The sequence below is a fragment of the Microcebus murinus genome, chromosome 3 (assembly GCF_040939455.1).
Source record: "Microcebus murinus isolate Inina chromosome 3, M.murinus_Inina_mat1.0, whole genome shotgun sequence".
Classification (NCBI taxonomy): domain Eukaryota; kingdom Metazoa; phylum Chordata; class Mammalia; order Primates; family Cheirogaleidae; genus Microcebus; species Microcebus murinus.
Window position 1 is genome coordinate 83005371 of NC_134106.1, and position 24462 is coordinate 83029832.

The 24462-nt window shown below is 37.8% G+C and overlaps 1 long non-coding RNA gene across 1 annotated transcript; it reads left to right on the top strand.

Annotated features, from left to right (window-relative positions):
- Positions 1-512: 512 nt before the first annotated feature.
- Positions 513-22244, top strand: LOC105856159 (uncharacterized). Its single transcript, XR_012918505.1, has 4 exons — positions 513-667; positions 2641-2882; positions 5189-5364; positions 22078-22244. It is a non-coding gene; the product is annotated as an uncharacterized LOC105856159 (long non-coding RNA).
- The last annotated feature ends 2218 nt before the right edge of the window (positions 22245-24462 follow it).

Here is a 24462-nt window from a genome sequence, read left to right on the forward strand (position 1 = left end):
GGAAAATCCTTTTCCACTAATAATTTATTATCACTGTTATTTCAACAGTTTAATAGTATTGCTATTATATTACCTGGAGTGGTTAAAAAGATCATAGTGCCAAAATAAACTTGGAGGATAACTTGGAATTAGTATTCCTACAGACTTTCCATTGTATGCTACTTAGTCACGCTGAACAATTAAAAAGACTTTGAAATAACAGCACTTATTTGTGATACTGTTAATATTTCTTCTATATCTCCTATTATTTAAACATAAGTAAGTGTAGAAAAGTACATGGTTTTCCTTTTCACTTGAGTGCATTTCCATCCCCCAAGGGAAAAGACTAGATACACTTCTGGATTCTTCAATGATTCCATTCACTTGTTCCATGTGAAAAGCTTGAATGATTTCTCCACTTCCCACCTATTTCCAAGTTGTTGGAATAATACGTTTTAAAAGAGAAGGAAAAAATAAAATAAAAGATATTATTGCAACCTTGTATAATAAGCATGTCACATGTTCTCAAGGAATTGTTTGTGCAGCGAAGGAATAAGAAAACGTGATGTATGGAAGAATGAACACACAGCTGAGAGGCCCTGTTGCTGAGTGTGCTAAACAATAGAGAACCTCTATGGATTCTCGCCTGCAATCCTGGCTCCACCATTAATTCACTGTATGCCTTTGGGTAAGTCACTTAACCTTCCTGGGTCTCAGTTTCCCCATGGGCAAAATGTTGGTTATTATAATAACCCTCTTACCAGTATCTTGCAAAGAACAATGATTACAAATGAATGCAAATCATCTTGTGTGCGTTAAGAATGACATACAAGTGCTAAGAAATAGCATGAGCTTGTAGTTCACAGTACACTTTTCCAGAAACAACAGGCGATGTCACAAGCATGGAATGATAACAAGAATTAGGGACCACCAGGCAAATTGGAACCAAGAGAATCCTTTAGAATGAATTCATGATGAGTCACTGCACCAAAATGGTGAAGTGGGAAAGGAGAATTTACTCTCATTTTTAATTCAAATTATTGTCCAAAATGATGTTGGTGTAATGAACCATAAGATATATTTAGTATGAATTAGTTTAAAATTGTTGTAGAAATATTGGATGAGTATTATATGTTTTCCAAGTGGAAGGCAGGTACACAACTTAGAGAAGGTATTTTATGTAAAAAAAAAAAAAATAGAATGTCTTTCTTAGAATTTATAATGCATGTCTTGTTCTGTGATCAAGGAAGCTTTCACATGTAGTTTTTTTAAGAAGATGAGAGAAAATGTAATGATTAACTAAAAATGTTCAGTAATGCTTTAGTTTAGTTTGGACCTAAGCTGACCAAAGTCTTTATTTTTACTGTATTTTTAAATGAAGTTGTGAAATATTTGACATGCAATAACCTGTGCTTTTTCATCCATGTTTACTTCTGAAGAAACAAAAGTTTCAGATTTTAAGACAAGTTACATTTAAAAGTGCCCTTAAAGTCATATGAAGTCATATATTCTTTTTTATTAAATCCCAAAAATGAAAAAATGATAAATTTAGAGCATATAATATTTATGATGGCAAAAGAATAGACTACATACAAACAAAATTATTACAAATCAATAAAAAAAGAGAAACTCAGTAGAAAAAAATGGCAGTTGGCACAAATAAGAAATTAACAAAATAATAAATATAAATTCCCAACTCACATATGAAAAAGTATTTAATCTCAATAATAAACTAACATTAAATTACCCTGTGCCATGCATTGGGTGCTATATTGAACATTGATACTTTCTGAAGAAATAACCAGAAGTAACTATCACACACTATAAGAAGTACTGTATCTTTACCCAGTCCCTTCACTTCTAGGAATTTGAGGTTTAAAAAAATCATCCTTATCATTGTACCCTAAGATTTAACTATGAGGATTATTATTACAGCATTGCTCATTAAACTGTATAAATGGGAACAATTCTAAATGTGCAACAATGGGACAATTGGTTAAATAAATCACAGTATGTGCATGAAATGCGATGTTATATAGCTAATGGAAAAGATGCTGTGGTGTAGAGAAATGCATAATGAATAAAAGGATATTTAAAATGTGCTAGATGCAAAAGTAGGTGAGAAACAATAGACGGTGCATGGTCTTATTTTGAAGAAAGAAAGAAGGTAGCTTTCAGGCAGGATAAGGTAGCTTATGCTGCAATATAACAAAAACTGGAAACTCTCAGTGGCTTCTAACAACAAAAGTTTAGTGCTCACTCATATTCCAGGTCCCTCTTGACAGAGGGAGCCCTCCTTGGCATCTCCTCACCCTGTGACCCAGAGGTGAAATGGCCACCACCTCAAACATGGCTGGTCACCGCAGCAGAGCAAAGAGAGCTGTAGGGCAGGACTCTCCCATGTAGTAGCCACTGGCTTCACGTGGCTATTGAGTACTTGAAATGGGCTGGAATGAATTGAGATTGCTGTAAGTGCCAAGTACACACCTGATTTCAAAGATTTTGTCTAAATGATGACACCAATAATAAAGGAATGTAAAATATCTTAATAATTTTATATTGATGTCATGTTGAAATGATATTTTCAATATCTAAGGTTAAAGAAGATAAATTGTTAAAATTAATTTTACCTGTTTCTTACTTTCTTTAATGTGCTACTAGAAAATTTAAAGTTATATACCTGGCTCACAGTTATGGAAGCCACAGTGCTCATGGGTGTCCTGACAATTGAATGCTGCATCTCATTGGGTAGAATCAGTCACATGACCCCACCCAATAACATGAATACCAGAAGATGCAATCCCATCATGCACCTGGAAGGCAGCCAACGGGAAATAGTTGTTGAGCAGTCCTAATAAGTGCCACAGAAAGAGAATGGATGCAGAGAGGACAACTTTTGGAGAGTATGTTTAAAATCACCTGTGTTAAATGTAGATTCCTTCATGTCAGATATTAATAATTTACTTGGGAAGCCCTTGGGAATACCTCCAAGATCTAACCAGTCAACCTCTAGAGCAACTTAAATGGAGTTGTGAAACTGCTCTATAACAGCTGATGGAAAAAGAAATGCCACCTGTATTAAAATACAGTTGGCAGAGAAGTAAAAAGCAGCAATTCGTACAACAAAACAAAACACACGCATACACAAGGGCAGACATTTGCAGAGAGCACACTTTGATTTGCTATTGAGCTGCTGCTTATCTGGACAACTCTATATAGTGTGCTTTAGGGTGAAAAGCAACGGGGATTTATTGATTGATTGGTTGCAGGATATTATTCTTCTGAGGAAAGCTGAGGAGTGGGCAATTGTAAGAGTGTGCGCAGATATATCCATACATATTGAAAAACCTGGAATTACACACTCCAAAAGCCTCACCATCATTATCACTGGATAATGGTATCCCAGATGATCTTAATTTTTTTTTTTTTTGCTTATCTTTATTTTCAGATCATCTATCAAAAACGATGCTCAAAATTACTTGTCATGGCCTTTGCTCAGGTCTGAAAACAACATGTGTAATACCGATTTCAACTACAGAAAGGCAAGATAACACAGTGTGTACTCTAGAGGCAGACTGCCTGGGTTTAAAATGTTAACAGTATAACCATTGACACGCTGCTTAACTTCTCTCTTCCTGGGTTAATCCACCTGTAAAATGGGGGTAATATCCGGTCCTCCCTCATAGGGTTGTGTGTAAAAATCTGATGAGATTATAGGTGTGAAGAAGTGTGAACCCAGAGAAACCTTTTTGCCAATGTTGTATATTATTGTTAAATTCCAACTCTTTCAGTTTTAAAATTTAAAATAGAAACTAAAATCAGCAGAGATATACTCCAGGCTCCAGCTGATGTTTGGAGAAGCATTAGTGGTATTCCCTTCATCTTTGCTCATCCCTTCCCTTTAAAGAATTCTAACTGGAAAATGCATTTACTTCTCTCATATCTGCATAAGCCATTGATTTGTCAGGAGAAAAATACAAAGCCTTTCACATTTTTGCTGCTCCGTCTCCTGAATTAACACTCCACTTCTGAATTTAAGGCAGCAAAATACCATTCAGTGTTTTAAGAGTGAGTAAAATATATAGAAATGAGAATAGCTTTGACAAGTTAACATAAATGTGAATGAGACTAGAGAAATAAAATTCTATATATGAGTGCTTTCATTTTAAATGGTTTTACCAACTTTCAAATGATTAGACAATTTTGTTTCATTCCCTTCAAATTTACAAATTAATATTTTTAAGAGATGGAGTTAATAACCAGTTAAAAACTATAAAGATGTCCTCAATGGAAGTTTGGAGTTTTGCTATATAAAACTGACTTAGAGTTACAATAAAAATAGCAATATCATGCAATACGATATTTGTATTTCTCAGTTCAATTGCTTTTTATTTTCAAACAGTAGGCAACTAAGACATGCCTGAGTGAAGTTTCCTAGGAGCCAAATAATTAATCCAACATTTATCCAAAATGCTGAACTAACTTACATAATTCTTCAAATGAATATCGCACCTTTGATGGGGATATACAAATTGGTTCAACCTGAGGCTTAAAAAGATGTGTCATAAAGTATTCTGATTAATCAAGAACACCTTGCAATTTGTTGCATTTGGAATGCAGCTACCTAACTTCCTGGATATTTTAACAAAATACCTGTAAAATTGCACAACCCAAACTGTACTTCTGCCAAGTGAAGCGAGAGAGATGGTACCAACAGCAATAGAAAGTAAGAGAAGGGTAAATCTCAAAAGAGTCTGTTTCTGAGCCCTCTGTAACCTCCATATGAAACCAAGAAGTGAAAGAGATTCTTGGTTTTAAATGCAAGTAAAGTAAACAATTTTGACCCAATTAATTTACTACTTGGTGTAAAAAATTAGAATTTTTCTGGTCAAGTGTTTTAGTTCTTTGCTTTTTTTTTGTATTTTTTCATATGTGTGGTTTTATTTTAAAGTTCCATTGAGGCAATATACATATGCCAGCCAGAAAATGCAGATATTAAGGGATTTTATTCATAACAGGCTAAATTTGTCTCTTGTGAAAGATAAAAAACACTTTAAAGTTGATGAGTCTATGATTTTAAGTAAAATCCTCATTCAAATGTGATTGCTTTATAGGTTTAACTCTGGTCAGAGTAATTTGTGTTCTTTCTATATATTACTCCAACTATAATAAAGCTGTTTATGCAAATGTGAAATTGTTGCTATTGCAGAATCTTTCCAACCATGGAAGGTTGTAATGTTAAACTCCCATTCAAGATCAAAATTCCACATATTTACAACCTGCAAACATCCAAAATTCACACTTCAACATCTGTGTGGCTGCCAACTTCTACTGCAATCTATAGCATGCTTTTTCAGAAGTGGAAGAAAATGAAAAAATCTTGAAGTAAGTACAATTCAATAATTATGTTAAATATTTACCAAATGTTTGCTATGGCATATATTTTATTAATTGATAGCACCTAGAAACAGTATTAGGGATGCAAAAGCCTTAAAAAGTTTGCAGAATTTTTATAGCAGACTGTATTTAAAGTCTGCCAAAAACAAGTAACATGCACAATTCTCAAACATAAGCCTTAAAGGTTTTTTCATCTATGATATGCAATTTCTCTAAATTCTTTTTATTATACAAACTTTGACAATTGTCTGATAATGTGTTTTTTGCACTCTTGATAAAACCTTTATCTTCCCATATTCTCACTGAAAAAGTCAAAAGTTTCTATCTTGTCTAGTATGCTAAATACCTCCAAAGTAAATAACTTAAAATGATTGCATTTGTATACCATTTTTCTCAGATCTTTTAAAAATAGTTTAAAGGATGTTTCTTGTTACTGTACCTAAGTATGTTAAACTAACCAGATTATGAATTAAAACTCAGGCACTATCCATGGACAGTGCAATTTCTATTTGGTCTGTTTTTATCACTTCTATTATTCCTTCCACGGTATTCTGGTCCCTCTGAATTTGGAGGTAAACAAGGAAGGCCATAGGCATTGCAAGGACAGTGAGTAAAATGATTGGCTGCTCCAACTCATAAGCCATTTGCTGACTTATGGAGCAGAAGGATTTACAAGTTACACAAGAAAAATGACTCTATGCTATTCTACCCATATATCTCGTCCCCCTTGAGTGTCTCTTCCAAAGTTTACGCCATGCCATCCTCAGTGACTATGATTCTCTACCCTGGAATTCTCTACTCTTTAGTCCCTTCTCTATGAGATTCAGATCAACATGCGCCCTCCATCTGGGCTTCCTTGTCTAGCATCCTATACTTATCACTGTATTTTCAACTATCAGATCATTTCCACTATATAACATGTTGTAGTCTTCTGCCAGTTAAGTCTCCCATGTCGCCCTTAATCATTTAGACATTCTGAGCCTTAGTTTGCTCATTTGTAAAATATGACCGTATTATAATAATAAGTAACATCTTCCTTATTGTTTGGCCATTATTGATTTATAAATTCCACTGCACTTCATTCACTCGCATGAGTAATTTGTATAAATGACTAAATACATATGGAATATTCAGATAAGTAAGTTATATCACTGCATCCTACTGATGCCCAGTTTTGTTCTGTTTTGTTTTGATTTTTTTGTGGTTGTATCTTCCAACAAAGTAACAATACACACTGAGAAGTTGAGGCCCAAAAAGTAAAATGCATAGGAATAAAGAGGCTATGCCTTTAAGTTTGAAACTCAGTTCCAGAAATAGAGCATTTATACATTTGACAGGCATTTTCATTAAGTACCCACTGGGTCCAGGGTGGACTCTGATGACACAAAGATTAAAAAAAAAAGTCCCCATATTTAATAAGCTCACAGTATTGGCTAGGGGAAGGAGAGATAATGGACATTTAAACAAATAAATAGAGTACGCATTGCAATAAATACCATGATAGACTTGAGTACATATTCTATGAGAGTGCAAAGAAGGGAGAAATTAATTTTGCTGGGGAGGGGATGCAGGTTGGGGAAGCCTGAGTGGATTCTGAAAGGGAAAAGCCGCCAGGTATTTGGCTAGCAGTGATTGCTAGCATTGCTTTACTCAGCTTCTTGCTAAGATAATTATGAAGACAAAGAAGATAAGAATTCATACGATCACCAACTAATAAGTTACAGATAATAAGTTGCAGAGCTGAGCCACAGAGCCAGGGGCATCCTACTTTTAACCACTAAACTATGCTGGCTCTCAGTCTAATAAATGATGGCAGTCTGTTCCAGCTAAGCTTACTACACAATTGAGACACTAGGAGAACTATTAAATTAAAAAAGCATTCTTTCTTCCATGAAATCTGTAAATAAAAAAATACAGTGAGCATTTTTATTGCCAAAAACTTGAGTAATGATTTACTGCACCTTTGGAGGAATGACCTAAACCATTTGGGACTTTTTTTCTTTTAATCAGCAAAGATTACTAAGGCACCCAGCAGTAGCTGTTATCTGTCGTTAAACTCCCCCTTTACATGCTCTTCCACGTAGAACCTGTGAATATTTCTCTGCCAGATGTTCCCCAAAATTAGTGCATATGGTATGTCTCCTATATTATATATGCACAGGAAAAAATCCTAAGGAAGTACAGTGAAATGCAGGGTGCAATTCTAGGAAATTATTTTTTCCTTTGGACTTTTCTACATCTCTCAAATATTCCACAAAGAACATACATTTTTGTAATCAATCAAAGAAATAGCATATACAGTTGGGTTTCTTTATTCTATAGGATTATGATTTTGCTTTTTAAATACCTAGGGGAGAAAAGAAGCTAACCAAAGTAGTGTATAGAACTATGGTGATTTTTGTTTTGTTGCATGACTTGTTTAGATATTTTCTAAAATGAGCTTTTACTGTTCATAAAATGGACTAAATATAATGTCACTGACATATTATGAGCAAATGTTAATGAGCAACAGTAGACAAGCAAAAAGAGAAGGAAGCCCAGAAGGGCTGTGCCAGCAGAGGAGTGGAGATCTGAGCAGCCCCTGCATGGTCCACCCTGACCAGAGATGCAGAGGGCACTTATGCCCAAAGGGAAGAGGAGGGTGGGATTGACCTTAGCTGAGGGTATCTCCTGGAAAGGAGTAGAGATGACCTTCCTGGAGAGAGAGGACAAATGAGTAAAAGTACTCTGCTTAGAGGTACAGAGTGAGGAAACTTAGAAAATGTGCACCCTGAGCCAGGAGATGTAGGCGGGGCAGGGTGAAAAAATTGAAAGGTGCCACTGGTATAAATGAAAAAGTGGTGGCCCAGGAGAGGGGATGGGTTTAAAATTCAGGGCCAGGACGTGATGGAGCTGGCTGCACCTTGGGCCAGTCTAGCTGGTGAACAGACACACACTTGCAGAGGGCCAGGGTCTGGTTTCTAGTCCTAATGGGGCCACTAACCAACTGTACAAACATGGTCAACACCAGCCTCCCTGCCCTGCAGCCTCTTCAGAGCTAAAGCCAGGAGTCTCACTCCAGGTCTGCTGTTCTTGCCCTCGTTCGAATTTGTCTAGTCATCCATTGAGCAATTGTCATTGAATAAATCAGACTCTCCTCCGTACCTGCTCTTGAAGAGCTCACATAATAGCTGTCTCTTACAAACAGTATGGATTGAAGAAGACACATGACATTCTAGTATGTTGAGCGACAACCCATGTGTGTTCATGAACTCTGTCCACATCAGAGGTGACACACCCACTCTCTCCTTGTATAGCGAGGAGGCAGAATCCTATCATTTCCGGTCATCCTCACAGAAGCTTTGTCTCCCCTCCCTTTTCAGGAAGACAGTTTCTGAATTTCATCTGAAAATGTATACTTTTTGTTTTTAGTCAAAGAAATTTCTCACCCCATTTCTTTAAGTGAGTTGCTTATTCTAAATTTACCTGAATTTTCAAAACAGCCTATAACTGAGAACTCCACTGTAGCCCAGGAGGAACTGGACTTCCTGAGGATTTTGCCAGGAGCACTTGGCCTCAGACAGACCGGGAATTCCATAGTGCCCTTTATTACTGGGTTTCAGTGTTTCCATTTCAAGCCCTGGTAAATACAGGGCTAGGAGAGAAAAAAATTAATGGGAATATTTTCAAACCTTCGGAAAACTTAGGATTTGGTATTTGGCAGGAGGGCTAAGAGGGTGGTTAAAGAAAAAAAGTGCAAACGCTCAAAACGTCCTTTAAGGTTGAGTTTGAGTCCAATTTACTCCGTTCTTTTTTCACACTGGAGCTAGCAAGGTTGCACTTTTTTTTTCCTCCACTAACAACTCTTCCCTTATTCTATGGAATGTTTAATTTGCCCTTTGAAAGAAAGTATGATTTGTTCCATTTTTCCATGTGCAATTTCCATGCTATTTACAGACGAAGATAAGAATCAAGAAGAATTCATGTGCCAAAAGCACAAATTCAAGACTGAGAGGGGAAATCAGAGTCCTAAGCCCCAACTTGGAATGACTTACTAGATGATTGTAGTGACAGAACCATCTCTGCGCCGGCTCTCATCTGACTCAGTGATACACTATGTGCTAACAGAGATGATTATCCCAAGCAGCTAGTGAATCAAAGCACAGTCTAAACCAAAATCAAAGAATGTGTCTGGCAGAGCATCACAACTGCTAGAGGATTTGCTGAACAAAGCTACCCAAAACTTTAAAAAAACTGCAGTGTTAATCTAGTCACCCCTTACACCTAAATGATGACAGTGTGATATGAAAAACACCAATTATTATGCTTTACAAGTCAGCATGCTCATCAGCAAAGGATCTAAGTTAAAATTAATCCCCATTGATGTAGCAGACAATATCTAACTGGGGCCGTTTTTAAAATAAAAATATGTAGACCGAAAAAACTCAAACTTCTAACCAAAAACAAAGTGATAAACAAGTTAATCGAGTTACGAGGAAAACCAGTTAGATCTGATTTAAAACCACCATTTTACTAACCCAAACTCTTACTGAGCTCTACTTACATAAGCTCTGCCTTTTTCTCTCTCAGTATGTCAGCTATGGGTTGTTTCGTGGACTCTCACCATCCTGAACAATTTGCTTTCTATTCCAGTCTGTTCTCAGCTGTCTGGCCCAGCACTAGTGTTTGCAGAGCTCGCTGATACCGACCACCCCTCACACCACCCCCATCCACTTTTTACTCTGAGCATGCATGGCTCTAATCAGTTCTCCATAACACAGAGAGACAGCTTCTTGTTTTTTCAGACAAACATGTTAATTGCCATCACACTCACAGGCAGAATGAAGGACTGTCTTTTTACCCTACTCAGTGCACCCTCCTAGATGCAACACAAACTACAGCCTCCATCTCGGAAACAAGTACAAGTCCCCTCTGCTCTGAACAGCACATGCTCTTTCAAACAAAAACTCCCCATGGCTTAAACATACTCACCCACAACCCACATACACATGCATATAAAGTGCTCCATTACAATGATCTATAAAAGTTATTATATTGACCTTACTAGTTACAGAGAAAGTGCTGAAAGGGACTCAGAAACATTAGTTCGGCACCTGGAAGTAATCAGTCTGGCATCTTCTGATGGGGGTAGCATTTCTGAACTCTGTTATCCTATTTAATCCTGCCACCAACGTTTTTGTCCCACCACTGTCTCTTGGGAAGCAGTGCATTATGAACAAAGAAAGATCTCCTTTTGGTCCCTTTCAGATGTCAAGTATAAACCCTTACAGGTACCAGTACTGAGTACCCGGAGTTGGTGCCAACCATGAAAGAGATCACAAGGAGGTCTCAGTGCAGAAGCAACCACGGCTCACTTTCAGTTCCTGGTGGCACATCATCATGACCCGTGTTACAAGAAAAGAAAAATTGCTGGGCCACTATTGTGTGACCAAGTACTGTGGATTAATTACCCCAAATAAACAGCCTTATTTTAATAAATATTTTTAGGCAAGTATATTTGTCTATAAAACAATTGTTGAGAGCTGCAGTTAACCTTGCATATTTATATCTCGAAGACTTTCAAGTTCTTTTCTGTACCTTGGAAATAATCATCTCAGGGAAATCAATCCTAAAGGTTTATTCTAACATCACTCAAAATGGACTCATAAAGCTAAAATCGACCAATGAAAAGTACTCAAACGTCTCCTATTACTAAGAAGCTGGCAGTCTCCAAAGTGAGCTCTTGCGCCTTATCCACCAATGGCCAAGGTGTGATGAAATGAAAACTCTCTCACATATTGCTGCAGAGAATACAAAATCGGGCAAACTTCCTGGAGAGCAGATTGACCACATGGATCAAGATTCTTACAAATGTTCTTATCCTTTGACCTAATAATTACGTTTCTTGGAATTTATCCCAGGGAAATTATCAGAGAAGCAAACAAAGAATTATGTACAAGGATGTTCATTGCAATGCTATTTATAATAGCAAAAAATTGCCACTGCCTAATTAAGCAACAATAGAGATTTAGTTAAGTAAATTATAGTAAATCCATAGAACAGAATGCTATTCAGCTATTAAAAACCATGTGTTCAAAGAATGCAATGGCTCAGGGAAATGCTGACAAGATAATGTTAAGTTAAAAAAGCAGGCCACAACACATTAAATGCCACGTGACCCTAGTTTTGTAAATACTTGTGTGTATATGATATGTAATATGTGTATTTAAAAGTTGGAAGGAAGGAAAACTACATTGAGATTTACTAAGTGCAAGGAAATGTGCTAAAACTATTATATACATTATTTTATTCAGTCATCAAAATAATTCACAGGATGGAAAGTATTTTGATCCTTAGTTTAACAATGAGAAACCAGAGCAAAGAGAGATTAAGTTGCCTAAGAACACTCGGCTAATAAGTTGAGTAGCCAGTGTTTGATCCTACACAATCTACTTCCTACCTAACACTATCCACTATGTCATTCTATGCATTATCATTCTTTTTCCCTCATGTTATTTTTGTACTTTTCTAAAGTTTTTAAATAAACACGTAACTTTTGAAACCAGATTTTAAAAAGGTTCTTAACAGTGTGCAAAATGAGAGCAATTAGCATAATGATTGAAATTATACTAGCATCTTCTCATTGAATTGAATGAGATATTTTTGATTTGTTAAAAGCAGAGCACAATTTTATATATATATATTTTTTACCTATTCATTAATTATTTAGATTCTGAAAATGCTCCACTTTTTATTTATTTTGGCACTTTTATGTTTAATGTGGCCTTTTGTGAAGCAGAAGGGAAAGAACTGATGTGGGAATATATTGAAATATAAATAAAAATACAGAAAGAGACTCCTAGGTGTCTTCAGTCTTCATAAAAGAGGCAAGGTAAGCTGCTCAGAGTGAATTGGCAGAGGCGGAAGTTGAAATTAAGGAGTATAAAAGATCTGAAATAACTGCAGAGCCATGAGCCAATGAGGAGTAAAGGATAGAATATTATAGCTATTAATAATGATAAAAGGCTGGGCGCAGTGGCTCACGCCTGTAATCCTAGCACTCTGGGAGGCCGAGGCGGGCGGATTGCTCGAGGTCAGGAGTTCAGAACCAGCCTGAGCAAGAGCAAGACCCTGTCTCTACTATAAATAGAAAGAAATTAATTGGCCAACTAATATATAGAGAAAAAATTAGCTGGGCATGGTGGCGCATGCCTGTAGTCCCAGCTACTGGGGAGGCTGAGGCAGCAGGATCACTTGAGCCCAGGAGATTGAGGTTGCTGTGAGCTAGGCTGACTCCACGGCACTCACTCTAGCCTGGGCAACAAAGTGAGACTCTGTCTTAAAATAATAATAATAATAATAATAATAATAATGATAAAGGATAAATGAATGGGGACACAGAGACAGGTGGACACTGGGGAGTGGGCTGAAGATGAACAGTTTACAACAGTCACTGCAGGGCACCTGCTGGGCAGGGGATGATGGCAATCAAGGAAAGTGTGCCACCTTTGACCCCGCAGACAGCAGTCTGACTGTTAGATGCCCAGCGTCACAGAATGAGAAGGAAGCTAGGGACTGACACTGGGAACACCCGGGCAGGGGAGGGAGAAATGTTTATCTTTAATTTCCTTTTAAAGAAGAAGTGTTTTGAAAAAAAGGTAGCTTTTTTCAAAATGCTTGGATTTTTTGCCACATATCATATAGAGACTTAGTTTTACCTAGCAAAGAAACATCCAAGTCATTTTGATTTGACATGATTATCACACATAAATGCTGCATTCCTATAGAAATCTCCTTTCAATAATTCACCCTGCTGATTCTGTTCTTCATAAAATTTAACTCTTCTTACAGATGTAAAATTTTGGCTAACACTTGTCCCTGCAATAGCCATCGCATTTTAGAATGATATGGCAAATTCACACTGAATATCTCATTATTCAACTTGAGCATGTTACAAAATTGACAATGCCATGTTGCATTTGCACAGAATATAGTTAACAATCCTTATAACTTGTTGCAAAGTGTCACTTAAAATTGTAGCTTTAGCACAAAAATGTTGCTGATGCAAGGTACAATGAAAAGAAATGAGAGCATCTGGATCTGTTAATACTTTTTTTTATCTGTGCAACAAACCCTTCATGTTTTCCTGTCATGGAAGGTGCACTGTCTGTACATACACTCACTAAATTTATCAAATTCAGTCCAATTTCATGACATCTATCTTGAAAGTTGTTGAAGATATCTATTCCCCGTGTTCTGTTCACAAGACTGCCCAAAGTGAGTAACTCCTCATAGCAAAGAAAATATTGTTATGACAATATTGCATTGTTATGTTCAGTTGATTCATCAAAAACAATTGAATAATATATACTTTCCTTTTGAAGTATTGCATAAAGTTGTTCTGTTAAGTTGAAGGCTAATTCATGCTGCCAGTCAGCTATGGTTCTCCTTGAAAGAGGTTGTTGTTTATATCTTGGAACGTTATGGTGGTCCAAGCATCCTACAACCTGGACAATGTATTCTTTCACAATTTCTATGTCATTGAATGGCTTCCCTTTTTTCCCTCGAGTATAAAGCTACTTTATAAATAGCTCCAATTGCATTATTTCCAGGTCTTATTGCTGCTTGAAAGAATTGTCTTTGCTTTTGCTTTTCATCTTTTAATTTCTGCAATACAACTTTTTGTGCCTCTCCCTTTAATGTAAAATATTTGTGGTCCTTATGAGTGTTATAATGCTGATGAGCACTGAATTTCTTGAATGTTGATATTGCAGGATCACAAAGCAAGCAAATAATCTTATCTTTAGCAGAAACAAGATAATATTGCAATTCCCAGTCCTCATTTAAAAATCCATTTTCTTCCTTCAGAGTTCTCTTGGTCTTCTTTGACATGATGGGCTGTTAAACAGACAAAATTAAAAAATATTGTCAAGCTGTGCAACTATTCACAAATTCCACTTCAAACAGAAACACAGTGCATTATTGTCAAAAGCTGATAACAGACTGGCGTACTTGACCGCTATAAACTCTCACCAACCAGCCTCATGCAGTAGTGGCACCAGTCAGGCAGGAGAAATTACAACTAAATCATGAGTGTAGCAGCTGTCAATTTAGCCCTTATAGCTTACCAATGTTCTAAATGTGCTGATCAATCTGGGAGAAATATTTCTTTGAAAGTTTTATTTTATTCCTTGATATTTTAAATACATTCATTTAAAAAATAAATAAAAATATAAAAGACAAACAAAAATGCATTAATAAAATTTATTTTTTTCTGTAAAATTTGGATTCAGTCAAAAGGCCTTACCTAAGGATCTAGCAAGCCACCTGTGGCATTAAGGCTGCAGGTTCCCCACCCCTGGGTTAGACAACGTGCAATCCCCTTTGTAAAGTTTAATGCTGAATGGCAGTACTATGTCAGTACTAGGCCACCCGACAAGAAGGGAAAACGTAGGTAAATTTTGGGCTATTAGATAGTCATTAAAATTATACTGATTGAATTTTTTAAGAACAAATATAAGGGAATTTATACAAAGTTTAGTAAAAAGAAGTACTCAGAACATTTATATCATGTTATGTTATATGATTTTCTTCAAGTCATAGAGAAGAGATGAGCAGGAAACACCTACAAATATCAGTAGCAATTCTCCTCAAGGCAGGAAGCTGTCTTAGTCTGTTTGGGCTGCTGTAACACAGCAATAGACAGGGTGGCTTATAAACAACAAAAATTTGTTTCTCACCATTCTGGAGGCTGGAAGTCTAAGATCAAGTCACCAGGAAATTTCATATCTGGTGAGGGCATCCTCCTTGGTTCTAAAATGGAGCCTTCTGGGTGTGTCCTCACATGGTGGAATGGGCCTCTTACCTAGGGGCACCCAATGCTTTCATGAGACTCCCCCCATGATCTCATCATCTCCCAAAGGCCCCACCTCCTAATACCATCACCTTGGGGGTTAGGATTCCAACATATGAATTTTAGGAGGACATGAACATTTAGGACATTGAAGAGGTTTACAAGCAGTATTTTTCTACTTTATGCCTCTAAGTAGTTTCTAAATTTTCTCAGAAAATAAGATATTTGGGAAATCCTTTAATGACTCTGGTTGAGGTCATACCCTCCATTTAGGTCCACCACAATCGGCACCCCCAACACCTATTCATATCTCTCACCACTTTTTTTCCCTCCCCATGGTACACACAGGCCTGCATACACATACACATGTGCACATAAATACTCAGTGCCTCAGTCACCATTCCGTGATTGGCACTCTATCATGCTACTTGTTTCTGATTCCCTGTCTCTGTGCCCTTGGTAATCTTTCCCTGACATCCAACCTCTGATCTCTAATAACAGAATCCCAACCACATTTCAAGGCCCATCAGAAGTATATACTTCTCCCCTGAGCTTTCCTCCATCCTTCCATCAAGAATGATTTAGCTACCTGTTCTGTAACTCTGCAGCACTTCAAATCTCTTTTCCATCCCACATTCTACCCTACAGAGTGATTTGTGTGCATGCAGCTTTCCTCCATGAAAACCTGACCTTCTCCATGACTGGAACTCTCATCTTTGTGTCTCTGCACACGCTCCCTTCCCCCAGTCCCTGGCACCTAGCATCTGCAATGTAATAGGCATGCAACCAATATTTACTGAATTGATTTGAAAATATCCCTCAGGGGACAATAAGAAGTGTGATTTCCTTCCTTCTTTCGGCTTCGCCCCTGGGCTCTTGAGTGAGGAACGTGTGGTCTCCACGGGAAAATGAATGGGAAATAATGTGTTTTTGCAGAAAGACAAAGACCAATCACGTTAAGAATTTGAAGGAAGAGATTTAAACACACACACACACATACACAATGTGTTTCTGTTCTATAAGCTGCCCACTGTGGGGGAGAGAGATTCTCAAAGACAGACCAGGGTGTGGGGAAGGGGCCAGGAGCAGGAATATGTCTCTTCACCTGAGGATAGCAGGGTAAGGAATGTGCGTTCAAAGCTTCTTCACCATAGTATGATGCACGAAGTGGAAAGAAAACAAGTAAGAGGCAGAAGGAGAGAGGCATCTGTAGTGTTTTAGGAGACAAACCAAGTCGCTGAGAAGATAAAGAAGGAAACACTGTGGGGACTGGGCCCTAAGTTAACACATGCACATGACAACAGCCCATTGAGAGGAGACCCCAGGGTGCAGAATGGAATGTATCACTGGGTCCAGAATCCTCTCCTAACCGGTATGATTTTATTCAGAATTTCCAGCAAAGTATTTAAATTCAAATACTTAATTTGACTTTCCCACAACCATTTTCTAATCTGGTTTCTTCACAATCAGATTTTAAGCAACCTGTAGACAATGAGTTTGCTAAGATCTTAAGTGGGAAAACTGTATAAGCAATTTTTCTCACCTACTATTTAAGGCATACAGAGCTAGGTCCTAACAGCGATATCTTCCATGGCCCTACAGCTGGTACTGGGGAGTCTATTTTAACCACGCAAACATTTTCCTAGAAAGCTACAGTTTTAATATGGAATAATTGAACATATTCATTATCGCCTATTTACACTCATGTAAACCGATGCTCCCAGAGTAACCAAATTTTAAAATGCTAATATAAACTTTATGCCTCCTTTAATTGCAATAGACACATTCCTAAGTAACTTAATTCCAACAAGACCCCTTACCAATAAACAAAAAACACATTTTTGGCAGCTTCCCTACACAATGAGGAGAAAAGTATATGGATTCCACAGCGAAGATCAGCAAGTTGCCTTATATGCTCCTATTTTGAGGCCGAAGTTGTAGATGCAGACTCTGGCTCAAGGCCAATCACCTATTAGTTCTCAGAACCTCTAGAAGCTGAGAGAGGGTTTGAACTTGTCTACCTATGGGCCTGTGGGTCAGATGTGGAAAGGAACAAAGAAGACCACCAGGGGTATCTAAGTGCTGACCTCTCCAGAACTCATTTTCGCCGTGTTAGGGGAGGAAGGTTCCAGACAGTTTTCATGAAGGCAAGCTTCGGAAGCAACAGGCTCCCCTCAGCCCAGCTGGGCCCCAGATAGCCTGCAGTGGAGCAGGCCTCGTCAGCGATTCTGCCGTCCCTGGGAATCACCACGCTCCGACTGAGGTGGCTGGCATTAATTTGGATCACTTAAAAAACACGCAATTTCAGAGGAATCTGTTTTTATTAACTAGTTGGATAATTTGATGTGACGTGATTGTGTTCCCACACAGAAAACTGAGAGAAATTCTTGCTGTCAACTGAAGAGACTGTTTGACTTTTTATTACAATGGCTTTTCCTTCTCAAAAGCTGAAAATCTTTCAAATGTACTTCTGTGTGTACATGTTCCAATTTAGGCTTTAGTTCACTAACTACCAGTTACCATAAAAAAATTGCTTTCCTCCTTCCCAACCTTGATAGAAGTGTCATTGAGCCCATCCTCACTCAAATGCCATTCACACCCCTGGCTTTATGGAGGATAGATATCTTGAAAAGTATAGGGCACTGTTAATATTTAGTATTTTAGTTAGCATTTCTGGTATAGTATTTATACTACAACAGGCGGTTTCATTCCACAATACCAATGTAGTTTGAGTGTTTTGTTTTCAGTTTGGAGTTTTGTTTTGTTTTTGTTTTGCTTTGGGCACCAAAGCTACCACATTCCTTCCCCCTTCCTGCAAGAAAGTGCATATGAAAAATACCAGACAGGTGTTGGCCACTTGGAGATTTTTGTGCTTCAAAATGCACTTGACTTACATAGGCAAATCAGCTTTTAATCAGTGGATGCTTGCTTTGGTAAGTTTGTGTGGCACAGTTCTCTTTCCATATTTATCTTGGGAATGGCTTCCTCTGCCCCTGTGTTGGGAAGAAATTGAATCCTTATCAGTGTGACACCCATGTCATTGCATTGAGTAACACTGAGCATAAATGAGGTTTTGATCAATGTTTCTCTAAGCTTTGGGAAAAGAACACTAAAAACTATAAACGTTGAGTCTATAGAGACTTTGGTGTTCTCCCAAGTGGTCTTTAATTAACATTCTATGGCAGTGTGTCTCATTAGGTTGGCAGAGTCCATTCAAATATAATTTTTAATATTATGCTAACTATATTACTAGAAACTTTTAATATTCATAAGGTAGCTTATACATAGAATATAAACATTATTGAAATTTAAAATCTTATAATTTATGAAATAAAAAACAAAATAGTATTTACTGTCTTATCAAAGTACTAATCTTCTAAAGGAAAATAGAGACCTAGCTAATGTTAGAAGTGGGATTTAACTAAGAAATTCTATGGGTACAAAAACATCTTCATTGAGAATTTGTAGCAGTTTACCACCCTCACAATGCCTTCATTTCTCTGTGGTTTCCATAAGGTACTTGGTGTTTGCCAATAAGTAATTTTGTGACAAGACGAAAACTAAACTCCAATCCCCAAGTCACTCTTAGTACAAAAGCTGTGGAAGTTAATGTGGAACAGTGTCAAAATCTCTGAATTAAAATTCAGAAAACTCAGACTAGGTGCCTTGCTCAGTCCCAGTTTTCCAGGTGGTTACTTTGATATAAATTTGGTAGTAAGAATTGTGCTTGTAATCATGGATAGTAATTATGAGTGAGCCAGATCCTCTCTGGCCCTGTTTCCTTAGCTGAGCACCTAAAGTTCCATAGTGTGTCCCAGCTCCATTTAACAATGACATCTTTGCTGCGTCCCAGATCTACAAGCAGAGCGTGGCCCACATGCTGAGTGCATTTTTGGAAGGTTCTTAAGACAGAGGGAATGACCCTAAAGGAACTGGAAAGTGTGAGGAGGAGACCGCCCTGGGTCCCAAAGGAGAGGCAAAGTTGATGGAAGATAAAAGATGCTGAAAATAAGGAGGAAAAAAGGGATCCTTTCAAACAGAACTTGGGGGTGTCATGAAGTCACTACACAAATGAGAAAAATAACCAAGATACGAGAAGAGACAGAACTACTGCCCTCCATCTGCTGTTGTCTGCTAAGTGCCTGTATTTAAAGATCATTTGCTGTTGGTAATGATTAATTCATTCCATGTTATTTTCTCCATAGGCAAATGCTCTCCTATATTCAAGCGAAAGTATCATTGTGAAACTGAATTCAACTACATTTGTTAAGATATAAATTTATTTATACCTTTTAATACAATAATAAGCATTTATTGAGCACTTACTGTGTCACAAAAATTAAACACTTTCGATGCATTAATCCTTATAACTCTCTGGGTGAGGTCCATTACCAACTGCATCTTACAGAGGCACAGAGAGAGCCAGCGGCTCACCAAGCGCTGCCCAGCTGGTGAGTGGTGGAGCCAGGATGCAAACCCAGGCAGCTGGACGCCCTAGCTTGAACTTTTTCACAGCTACATTCTTATCACACTTATTTGCTCATATTTTACTTCCAATTAAAATCAGGGAGTAAGGGAAATGTTGGCATAGGCAGATAATTTTAAAGAATATAAGAATTAAAAATATAAAACTTCACCTGTGAATCGATTAAGAAAAAATTTCAGGAGAAAGTGAAATTGTTTTTTTTAAATGTGCTCAGTCTGCTAAATTTGCAAATCAAAGATAAAATTAGCAAAATTTTTCACCCATGGACGTAACTCATACAGTGTTGTTGACTAAGCAAGATTAGCTATTTCTTTACTTGAGGTACAGTGATTCTGTGCTTCTGGATTTTATTTTATAATAAATGGACTGTGTGTCTGGATAGCAAAGTGTGTGCTATTGTTAGGTATAAAGAGCATAGACTGAGAGATCGAGCTGTTGTCTTTTGACCCATTGCAGTGCCTCCGTGCCTTTATCCACATGCCCCTGGAGCTCTGCCTCACACACAATGATGTGCCTATAGAAAACATGCCAGCTCTCTCTAAAGAACCATTTCTACAAGTCCAGTGTTTAATATTTTTAAATGACAACAGATTAATGTCAGCAGCACAGCTTGTACCTTTTCCTAGAATGGTGTCACAAAATAATTTCATTTGAACACATTTTCTTCTCATCGTATATCACATAGTAGACACTCAATAAATATGGGATGAATTACATAGATTTGATAAACAAATCCCAAGTCAAATACAAATAGAGAAGCATTTCCTATAGGAATTATTATTCACAGACTTCAAAAGACATTTTCTGAATATCTCTCTAATAAACTTATTTTTTTTCTACTTTCTAAAATTGGTATCTATTACTAATCACCCACTAATATAAATATTATTGAGGTTTGGGTAGTGACATTAGCAATACAAGAGCAGATTTTTATTCTGTGAGAGAACATCTAATAGGTGATGATGTATTTTTTAAAAGGCCAAATTAACAACAAATCAAGATTCTGATTTATTTCTGAAAAAAGAGGCAGAATGATAATTCTCACAAGGTAAATAAGAATTTTAAAAATGAAAAGAATCATTCATAATATCTGTGTAAAGTAAGGAAGTAAAGGAGAGAAGGGAGATAGGAAAACAAAAAGGAAAAGTGGCAAGCAGAGAAATTTTCTTTGCAAGCGGCAACCATGACAGAAGGAAGTTGTCTTGCGAATGTTGATTGTGCAGATGTGTACTAAACTTTATTTTCATTTTTTACTTGTCTTATCCAATATAATGGAATATCTATGGCAAAACTTCATCCAGTGTTCATTTATGTCCAATGAAAGAATTGCAGAACCTCTTTATCAATGCAAGATGGATCACTAAAAACCCAAATTTCAATCATATCTCAATAAAGGATTTTTCTTAAAAAAAAAAAAAAAAGAAAGAAAGAAAGAAGAGCTCTCCCATTAGCAGTACAGTAGTGTTTTCATGAAAAATGCAAGAAAAAAATAAAATAAGACTGAAATTGGACCATAAAAAGTCACATTCAAGACCAGGAACTAGCAGAGAGAAGGAAGACATGTCAAGACCCCAATATAAATCTTTAAACCGAAGAAGAAACACACTCCATTGTTTTCACGAGGATGATTTTGGAAGAAATATTTTTCCTAACTCACCTTTGTTTTCTACTATAATTTGTAACTTGGCATTCTTAATTCCTGAAGATGGGGCCAGGCTTATTACACTTGCTCTTTTTCCCAGTTTTGCAGGTTTCTAGTCACCTTCCCCATTTTCAGGCTCAGAAAAGTCCTACAGGGAGGACCAAGGAAATAGGCCTATTGAATAGATGATTTTAAAAAATAGAATTTAGTACCCATTAGGAAAAAGACTAGACTAAAATGTTGGGTGTTGAAACAAAGGTTACCCAAAAATAAGCAGATCCAAAATGGGGTGCAGCTCCCCGTGGAGCAAGACTCCCCCTCTAGGAATTTCCAGTGGTTAGAATGCTCCTTAGCTTAGCATCTCTATGTATGGTCTCCAGAGTTAATGTACCATATTTTCCATGGTTTGATGAAGACTCCAGAGCCCTTAAGATATGAATTGCTATAATTCCTAAATCAAACAGCATTCAATTCAGTTCCAGACCATTTCAGGGTAATAAGACCGGTATTTCTTATTTTAATTAGTCATTTTATACTTCTAACAACTTCTTTGACAATCTCGGATTACTTGTTTGTTTATATGTGATAAAAGCCATGTTTCGCTAAAAATACGAATGCTACATTTGAATGTCCATTTACATTTTAGTAGTTATGGAAATAAACTTTCTAGGCCGTTAGATTATAGCTTTTTATAGACACTGAATACAATCACCTAATCTATTTTAATATTATCCCTTTCAGCTGTCTCATGAGTATCCCCTAACACAGCAGAGATATCATGTTGATACATAAATTCAAGACAAAATGCTTGAACACTCATCAGAAACTGTCTTTTAGTTTGCAGAGAAATTTGTGTCTGACATTTGAAATTTTCAAGATAAATAAAAAAGTCATGTGGCCACATAGAAGTATTATGTTCTATTACTAGATTTTAAACTCCTTAAAAATGTGAAGACGATTTCTTACCTTTGTATCATGAATACAGTCTCTTTATACATGATACTTACCCAATAAATATTTGTTGCATTAATAAGTACACAAATAAGTGGAGTTCATATCATGAATAAAAACTGTTTTTGTCAAAGTGTATATGCCAGTGAAACCATTCCCTAAGCACACAAAATAACTAAAATAATATGAAAAATTATATTAACATATATGTGTATAGCTAGGTACAATGACATATATTCATCCTTTAATCGACAGTTATATTTATATACTTCTCATTTATTACATACCTCCTATGTTTTATAATCCACAAAAATATTTTGTAATAAATTAATTCTTAGCATATGCATAGAAAGGGGGTTACATTCTCTGTATTACAAAGAAGTAAAATAATATGGACAAATGACAGCTGAAATGCCTCCGAGTCAGGATTCTTATCTGAGTCTATCTGCAAAGTCTTTCTGTTGAACTGCACTGCCTCATCTTTATTCATTGTAGGAAATGTAAAAGCAGTTTTATTTCAATGCATAGCAAACTGAGGAAACTCATTTCTTAGGAATATAGTCCTGACAATAAACAAACAAGAATGCCTCAAAAGATTTGGGAAAATGCAAGAATGATGGCCGTGTCCCTTTTAAAGCATCTAGGCTTTACCTGCATATCTTCAGGTAAGACAGTCAATCATATTGCCCATCGCTTCCCTTGTCGGCAGAAGAATTCTGGAATGTCCTTCATCCTTTGTGAAAGTTTGGAGACCCCGAATGCCCTGATCCAATCTCTGCAAGTCTTTCCATGTTTGCTCAAAGGCCATTACTAAACCTTAAAACCCAAACAACTACATATACACATGTTCTCCAAAATTAGAAATGCTGATGAGAGAAATGGAGACTCAATCTCCAAAGCTCAAAACGAGTTTCAGCGTTACAGAGTTGTGCATACATAGGGACCATTTGGAAGCCCCCTAGTAAGCAACCTGGATTGGAATCAAAGCTCTGGTTCCCACTCATCTGGGTGCCAGCGTGTGACTTCAGCAAGTCGCTTATGGTCCCTGGAATGCAATGGTCTTTTGCCTAATGAAATCACATATAAAATTACAATGCAGAAAACAGATACAAGTGGAAATGCTGGCTGCCACACAGTCAGCCTTTCTCTGACCCAAAGTCACAGTCCCTGGGTTCCTCAGTGAAATTCTGGGATCCCAAGGGACACTCGGGTACCTACCAATCTAAGCCATATAATCATGAGACTCCTAACTACATCCTCCACCAATATAACTTTTTAGAATTCCTATAGGAACCAGTTCACAAAAAGAGAATCCATGAGTCCTTATGGTGGCCACATGGATCACCAAGAAACATGACTTCCTGAATGTATTCTTGATTTCTAACTGCAGGTCGTGCATGCCCTGAAAGGGTCTGATTTAATTCCAGATACAAAGTCGCTGCTGTACAAGCATGAAGACCACAAATACAGGCCCATCACGCTAAAATCAGTTGTGAAATGCTGGATGTGGGGGTGACTTCAAGAGGGATGGCTGGGCCAGAGAGGCAAATGTAGGGGTCAGCCCCACGGAGGGGAGCCTCTAGGGCGTGGAGGCAAGTGGCAGAGGTGAGCCCAAGACAGAAGTCCCAGGGAGCAGCCACCCTGAGCCAGGGAAGCAGGAGAAGGTGCCGTCTCAGAGACTAGGAGTTCTAGAAGGACAGAGCCTGCAGAGCTTCCAGAGCTGCTGGCCGTGCTGAGCAAGGGGGTCGGAGGACAGAGCAGCCTATGCACGCGGTGGCCCTGACAAGAGCACACCCAGTGCATCTGCGGGAGGAAGCCTGGCCACGGTGGGGCGGGCTGAGGAGGGACCTGCGGGGAGGGAAGGACTCAGTGTGACCAGTCAGCCCACAGGTCCGCGTGCTCCCACCACCTGCTCTTTGATTCAGTGTCTCGCCGTCTTGAAATTCTTATGAATTTTTCTTTGAATTTGTTTTGAATTTGCTTTGTAAGTGAGGTCTGATATAGGACGATGGGCGACAGAACATGCGCTGGGGTACCCCCAGCTCCGCACAGTCGTGCCTCCTTCCACCTGCCCCGCATGGGGGTCTCCCCAGCCCCTCACCCCAGACCCTGCCCAGCAGCAGCTCCTTCGGCCTCTCCACGTGCACACGCGTTAGGGGAAGCCATCATTCCGCT